The sequence below is a fragment of the Equus caballus genome, chromosome 17 (genome assembly GCF_041296265.1).
Source record: "Equus caballus isolate H_3958 breed thoroughbred chromosome 17, TB-T2T, whole genome shotgun sequence".
Taxonomy (NCBI): Eukaryota; Metazoa; Chordata; class Mammalia; order Perissodactyla; family Equidae; genus Equus; species Equus caballus.
Window position 1 is genome coordinate 29,420,416 of NC_091700.1, and position 7,268 is coordinate 29,427,683.

Here is a 7,268-nt window from a genome sequence, read left to right on the forward strand (position 1 = left end):
GTGACAGAATGAAAAAGAAAGAGAGAGAGAGAGAGAAGACTTTAAACTAAATTTTACCAATTAATCCTGACAGGAATGACTTCACAAGGGCAGGCCTTCGATACTGTTTTAGGTAACCCTTTAAAGAGCACTTATAGAGTGATGTGGGGTGTGTTACACTGGGAAAATCAAGAATATCGAAAGTATGCACTGTATTAATTTTCCATGGCTGCTGTAACAAATTATGAAAAACTGAGTGGCCTAAAACAACACAAATTTATTATCTCATAGCTCTGGAGGTTAGAAGTTTGAGAAGCATCTCACTGGGCTAAAATCGAGGTGTCGGCAGGGCTGTGTTCCTTCTGGAAGAATCTGCTTTCTTGCCTTTTCCAGCTTGGAGAGGCTGTCTGCATTTCCGGGCTCACGGCCCCCTCTTCCATCTTCTGAGCCGATTGGGTCATTCTCTCGCTGCATTGCTCTGATCAACCCTTCTGCCTCCTCTTTCTGCAGTAGGACCCTTGTGACTACACTGGGTGCACCTAGATAGTGCAGGGTAATCTTATTTTAAGGTCAGTTGATTAGCAACCTTAACCCCATCTGCAACCTTAATTCCTCTTTGCCATGTAACCCAGTTTATTCACAGGTCCTGGGGATTAGGATGTGGACATTTGGTGTTGGGGGGTATTATTTGCCTACGTTATGGACCAGGGGGACACCCTCCCCCTCCCCCGCCAACCCTCCCCTAACGTGGTGTGAATGGCTGGTTGAGGCTCAGGATAAATTTCCTGTGACAACATCACGCTGCAAAGTGCTGTATGACAAGCAACACACATTATCAGTCAAGATTATCTGCTTGAAAAATTGTCTTAGATGACTCAGAAGTAATTTGTTAGATGCTAACCCTGATGATTAAGAAATGGAAAAGTTTCAATAAAGTTGTTTCATAAATTAGAGATTAGAAAAAGCAATATCTTAAAAGGATGTGTGTAAGTAATGAACTAAATATTTTAAACAGACATTTGACTATTTCTGCTAGATCCTTAAGGGTTATGCATTTGAGTTAGCCAAAACATTTATGTTTTCAATATTTTTATTGGAAAACAGGATCCTCTGATATTGGGGTTACCTTATATTTGGGTATATTTGATAAATATTTATCATAAAATTCATATATGCTCAAAATGAAAATTCAAATGGTTAGGAGGGTAGGTGGTAAAAAAATAAAGGTTTTTTTGTGTGTGCCCCAACCCCGCCCCAGTCCTACCCTGCAGAAGTAACCACTATTAACAGTTTCTGTGTATGCTTCCAGAAACGCTCTCTGCCTACGGCCTACGCGATCTGGCTCTTGTTTACTCTTCCTAACACTCTTCCCTCACTCTCTGTGCTCCAGACACACTGTCTGCTTTTTGTTTTTCCAAAACGTCTGGATCATTCCTGAAGCCCCAGGGCCTTAGCACTTTTTGTTTCCCTTCCTGGAATGTCTTGCCAAGATCTTTGCCTGGCCAGCGCCTTCTTGTCTTTCAGGGATCAGCTCAAAATTCCTTCCTCAGTGAAGCTCCTCCTTCTCCTGTGTATCCCCATCACACGGTCCTGTTTGTACCCGTCAGCTCAGGTGGCCATGACAAATTACACTAGGCTGAGTGGCTTCAACAGCAGAAACTTATTTTCTTACAGTTCTGGAGCCTAGGAGTCTAAGAGCAAGATGCTGGCCATTTGGTTCCTCAGTAAGGCCTCTCTTCCTGGCTTGTATGTGGCCACCTTCTCACTGTGTCTTCATGTGGCGGAGACTGAGAGAGAGGAAGCAAGTCTCTGGAGTCTCTTCTTATAAGGGCACTGGATCCCATCATGAGGGCCTTCAGCTAACTGTAATCACCTCCCAAAGGCCCTGCCTCCAAACACCATCACACTGGGGGTTAGGGCTTCAACATATGAAGTTAGGGGTGGGGGGACGACACAATTCAGTCCATAGCATCGCTCTAGTTCTCGTAGAACACGGAATGTGACACGGTAACGAGGAATGTTGCTAGCCGGAATTAGCGTCTACTTATTTGGCGTTCATGGCATGTGTCATATCTGATGAAAGTCAACTTCACCAGAGAGGACCTTGTCAGTCTTTTCCAACGCTCTCCGTCTTTGAGCTTCCATGAGCTGTCCCAGGAGAGCACCAGCCCTCAGAAGAAACTATGATGGATTTTACTGCCATGTTTGCCAAAAAGACATCTCAGAACCTCTTGACTACTTGTAGACTTTGTCTGCCTTCTCCACAACAGAGTAAAAGGAATTATAACAGGTACAGTTAGGTGTTGAGAGCTGCTGAGGTTAGAAGCACTCACCAGAATTGTTTTTCAGAGCTGTCTTATTAAACTTTATAAAGTGAACACATTTGCCTGGTTGACACCCCAAGGCACTGCTTACCTGGTCAACCGTGTGAAAAATGAGTGTTGAGGATCTTTCCCTGGTTGCAAGTCCACATGATGGTAAAGAGATAAAGGCTCAGAGAGGTTAAGTGACATACTCAAGCTCTCACAGCCAGTAATAGAAAGAGCCGGGGTTAGAATCCAGGTCTTCTGATCCTGATGGAGAGCTTCCTCAGGACAGACTTGCTGTCCCCTCTCCTTTTAGTTGACTGGCCCTCCACCAGCCAGCCTCCGCTCAGACGGAGTCCCAGGCAGTTAGTATCAGAGGCCATCCCTTGCCACCAAAGGGAAGTGGGACAGAAGAAAGTCCCAGATGTGTTCCCCAGTGAATGTGTCTGCTCATTGCTGAGTTGCTGGGTGGAGGTAGGCCTGAGTTACAGGCTTGTGTTCAGGGCTCAGAGGACCCTGTTCCCTTTAGTAGCTGTAAACATGAGGTTATGGCAAGAAAAACTGAACATAGTACAGAGGAAAAGAGTGAACTGAAACAGGCTCATCCACTCAGCTGCCTGGTAGGGCTCACTAGGGACTCAGGCTGTTTCACCTGAGATGCCGAATGAAGCATGAGGCCCTCACTCAAGGTCTGCCTCAGTAAATTTTCACCATTCCTGTTGAACACTCCCAACTAAAAGAATATTCATTAGAGAATAAACTTTTTAAAATTTACAATTAAACAAAAGGAAGGCAGGTTGCATTCAGTATCAATTTGTTTTTAGGAGAGAAAAACCTACAAATCAAGCAAAAGACATCTTCCTCAGGAGCGTTCTTCTCACCCGAAAGGCACAGTGAGAAAGGAATGAAGTGTGCATTGAATCCGAAGCTTGGGTGAGGCCTCTCAGCCTTGGGACAGACAGCAGCACAGCCAAAGGGCCTCGAGAGAAACGAGGACTGAGTTTTGAAAAGCCTTCTGTGGCCGTTTGCACTCAGGTACGTCACATAAAGTTCTCGAGGCCTCTGCTGGGGTCTACTGTGGGGACACTGGAAGAGCTGGAGCAGTCCCCAGCCTGAAGGCCTGGGCCTTGGGGTTCCCTTGTCCTCCGCACGCCTCCCTGCCTGTCTGAGGGGCAGAGCCCCTGCTGGGCAATGGTAATGCTCCTGGCTGCTGGGGCCTCTGACATGACTCTAACACCCCACTTACTGCTGATGGTAGCCCACTCCCATCTGCTTTCCAACTAAGGATTTCTATGGTCACCCTATTCTGAACACAGATGTGAGAGAAAAGGGCCGAAGAGGTGGTGGGAGGATGTGTTTTAACAGAATACCGTAGACGGGGTGGTTTATAAACAACAAACGCTTATTTCACACAATTCTGGAAGCTGAGAAGTCCAGGAATAAGGTGCTGGCAGGTTCAGTGCCTCGTGAGGGCCACCTTCCTGGTTCATAGGTAGCCCTCGTCTTGCTGTGTCCTCATGTGGCAGAAGTGGGGAGGAAGCTCTCTGGCGTCTTGTTTACAAGGGCACTAATCTCATTCCTGAGGGCTGCACCCTCATGACCTAGTCACCTCCCAAAGCCCCCACCTCCACATACCATCACATTGGGCATTAGGCTTCAACATGTGCACTTGGGGGGGTGGGGCACAAACACTCAGTCCATAGCAGGGGCGTGGAGAAGGCAGTGGAAGGGAAGCACAGTGAGCAGGTATTGGGGAGGGCCACTTGGGAATGAATGGAAAGGTGTATGGCACACAGTGGGGGTTGCTTATTAAGCTTTCCATGGCTTCATAATTGGTCCCAATTCTTCACTTTTCCTTGTCCTCACACTCTGTGTCATGTGACTTTGCAGCTCCTCCCACTAGTATATTTCATCATCCCTGACTTTGGGTTTGGCCATATGATGAGATTTGAACAACAGAATGAGACAGAAGTGACAGTGTTCCCGTCCTGAGCCTAGACCTTAGGAGTCCTTGCATGACTCTGCTAGCATTCTTGCACCTCAGCCACTGCCATGAGAGGAACATTCCTCAGTGGCCTGCTGGTCCTAGGAGAAGGGGAGACGTGTGGCACAGAGCCTAGTGATCCCAGTGATCCACAGTCATGTGAACGAATTCAGCTGACATCATCAGAACCACCCAACTGAGCCCAGCTGGATCAGCTGACCTCCAGACATGTGAGAATTAGTAGCAGACTGCTGTTTTAAGCCACTGAGTTTTACTGGAGGTTTGTTACACATTAGTTAATAGTTAACTGGTTCATCTACCTAACAGACACAACCCCTTTCTTCCTTGTTATAGATCCTGATTTCGTGAATGGTGGCACTGCACCATTATTGATTTAGGCTGATCACATCACAGAAAGTATATGTTTGCTAGAAACTTTCTTTCCCAGACTTCCTTGCAGCTAGTGGTGACTATATGAGCTAGTTCTGGCCAACAAGACAGAAAGGGGAATCTTATTTCTGGGAAAGAATTTCCTCCATGATAAAAACAAAGCCCTTTTCTGCCCATCCCTTTCTTTCCAGCTTTGGTAGTGGTATGACTATATGATGTGTGGAACTGTTGAAGCCATCTTGTCACTATGAGGTCACAACTTCAAGGATGAGAGGCCCACACACTGTGGATGCCCAAATAGAAGGATGAGAAAAGCCTGGGTTTTTGATGGCATTGCTGAGCTTCAGAACAAACCCTAGGCTCACCTATCTCCAGCCTCTCATCAAGGAAAACAACAATTGTCTTTATGGTTCAAATCACTGTAAGTCAGATTTTCTGTTATGGCAGCCTAATGCATTCCTGAGTGCCAAGGAATATAGTGAAGGTGGAGGAGTGTGGACGATAAATGAGGGAAATGTGTGTCACAGTGCTGTGAAAAGAACATTGTACTGAGAACTGAAGACTTTTTCCTAATTAGCTGTGTAACCTCAAGTAATTCACTCCCCTCTCAGGGCCACAATTTCCTCTCCCGAGAGAAGAAGGCATTTAAGTAGATGAACTCTAAGGTTTTCATGGTTGGAACATTGACTCTAAACATACAGTCGAGTCTCTGGGTGCCCTAGCTGGGCAAATATTCACAGAAGATTTTGGAGAGCTATTAATTATGCCCAAGGAAAAGATTGCGAATAGCTGTTCTATAGTAAATGCTTAGCTCTGGGCTGGTAAATAATGAGTTTCTTTTTCATTTCTCAGTTCTTGTCTAATATAAGTCTTACCTGCTCCAGGGGACTTTCATCCGATGCTCATTAGATGCCTCTTTAATACAAAATGATTTGCATGCAAGGAACAAATGCTTCCTTTTCAGGAGCAGGTGTTGTGGGGTGAAGAGAAACACTCTGGTTAATCCTCATCATCCAAATTCACAGAAATTTCTGGTATCCTGGGCAGGTTTGACACCATTCTGGGGAGAGAATTAAGGGGACATATCTTCTGAATAAATTAGTCTATTTATTCAGTTTCTGGTTCTGCAGAATAGAGCTTTGGCAGGATCCCAGGGAACCATCAGCGGGGGAAAAAATCTCCTTATTTTCTGCTTTAGCCTACAGCATTTTCCTGCCCAGACTCTGCAAAACGGACTTGCCCAGCTCTGCAGCCTCCTCCAGCTGCCACTGTTTCTCTCTGGCCTTCTGGTCCCACATGCCCCTGGCTCAGTCAGATTTCTTCAGTTCTTTTATTTTTCTCTCAAACCGTCTTTCTTTAATTTCTCCTTGCTCTTCACCACAGTGATATCCTTTAAGCTTTTTCCTTTCCTTCCATTTCCTCCCATTTTCTCTTATGCCTATCACTTTCTCCTCCTTTCTTCATCTACTGCTATGTTCTGAAAGGCTTCTTGGATTTTTGAGTATGGATGTTTCTAAAACCTAACACAAACTCTGGGAGTCATGGCTGTCTGACGTAATCCTACAGGAGTATTTCACCAGCTACTATTTTCTGTTCAAACAGGGGCAAAGCAGTGGAGACCACCTGAGTGGGGGAACTGCATTTATTCATATACACATTTTACAAACCTTTCTTGAGGATGACTGAAATTCTAAATCACTTAGCTAAGAACCATAAGGGGAGACAAATTACCTTATGCTCATACGTGTCATATACGGAGCTTCCATTGAGGAGGAGCAGGCGGGAATTGAAACAGGAAAAATTTCCACTTATAGCAACACATGCCCTAGGAGATATCACAATTAAATATTGTGTTTCATCATAACTGATTCTAAGCAGCTGAAGTGGACCCAAACGCCAAACCCCCACTGGACTCAACTAAAGACTCTTTCCTCAACAATGAACGATGGATTTGTTTGAACCAACCAGGTACAGACCTTTAGATTAATTTCTGGAGTGCTGGTTTTCGAGCCTTAATCATTGTGAGCCCCTCTCCAAGATTAAACATCCCCGACTCTCCCTCCTCGGCTGACTATTCAGTGAATTTCTTCACTTGTGCGTGTTTCCTCGCCTGGCGAGTCAATAAACGTGGCTTTGTGGCTTTTATTTATTTTATAGCTCTGATAGTCTTCGTCTTATTATTTTTCAGAATATAGACTGCAGGGGGTATGAAGCACATAATGTGTAACCTCTGGTAGCAACACATAAAAACTTCTGAACATTAAGAACAACTAAATGAAAAACAACCCAACCAAAACAACAAACCAATAACAGCAGCAGTAAAATACTAACAGCAAATCTCACTCATCGGACAGGGTCTTGCCCGTAATAACTTCCCAGTGCGGGTCATTTCTCTCCAGGAGTGGGTTTCAAGTGGACTAAGCCGATTTCCACAGTGGTCCAATCTAGATCTGAATATTGCTTCTAGATGCTTGTGTGGCCTCTATGTTTGGTTTAACATTCAAACTTCAGCAGACTGATAAGGAGCTAAGACCATAATTTTAACAAGAATTACTCACCTGTTACTTTTTAATTTTTGTACTGCTGCAAAGTTTGGTTAGTTCGGGTAG

The 7,268-nt window shown here is 44.9% G+C and overlaps 1 long non-coding RNA gene across 1 annotated transcript; it reads left to right on the top strand.

Annotated features, from left to right (window-relative positions):
- Positions 1–4,939: 4,939 nt before the first annotated feature.
- On the top strand, positions 4,940–6,806 carry LOC111768560 (uncharacterized). The gene is made up of 2 exons (XR_002800977.2): positions 4,940–5,080; positions 6,262–6,806. It is a non-coding gene; the product is annotated as an uncharacterized lncRNA (long non-coding RNA).
- The last annotated feature ends 462 nt before the right edge of the window (positions 6,807–7,268 follow it).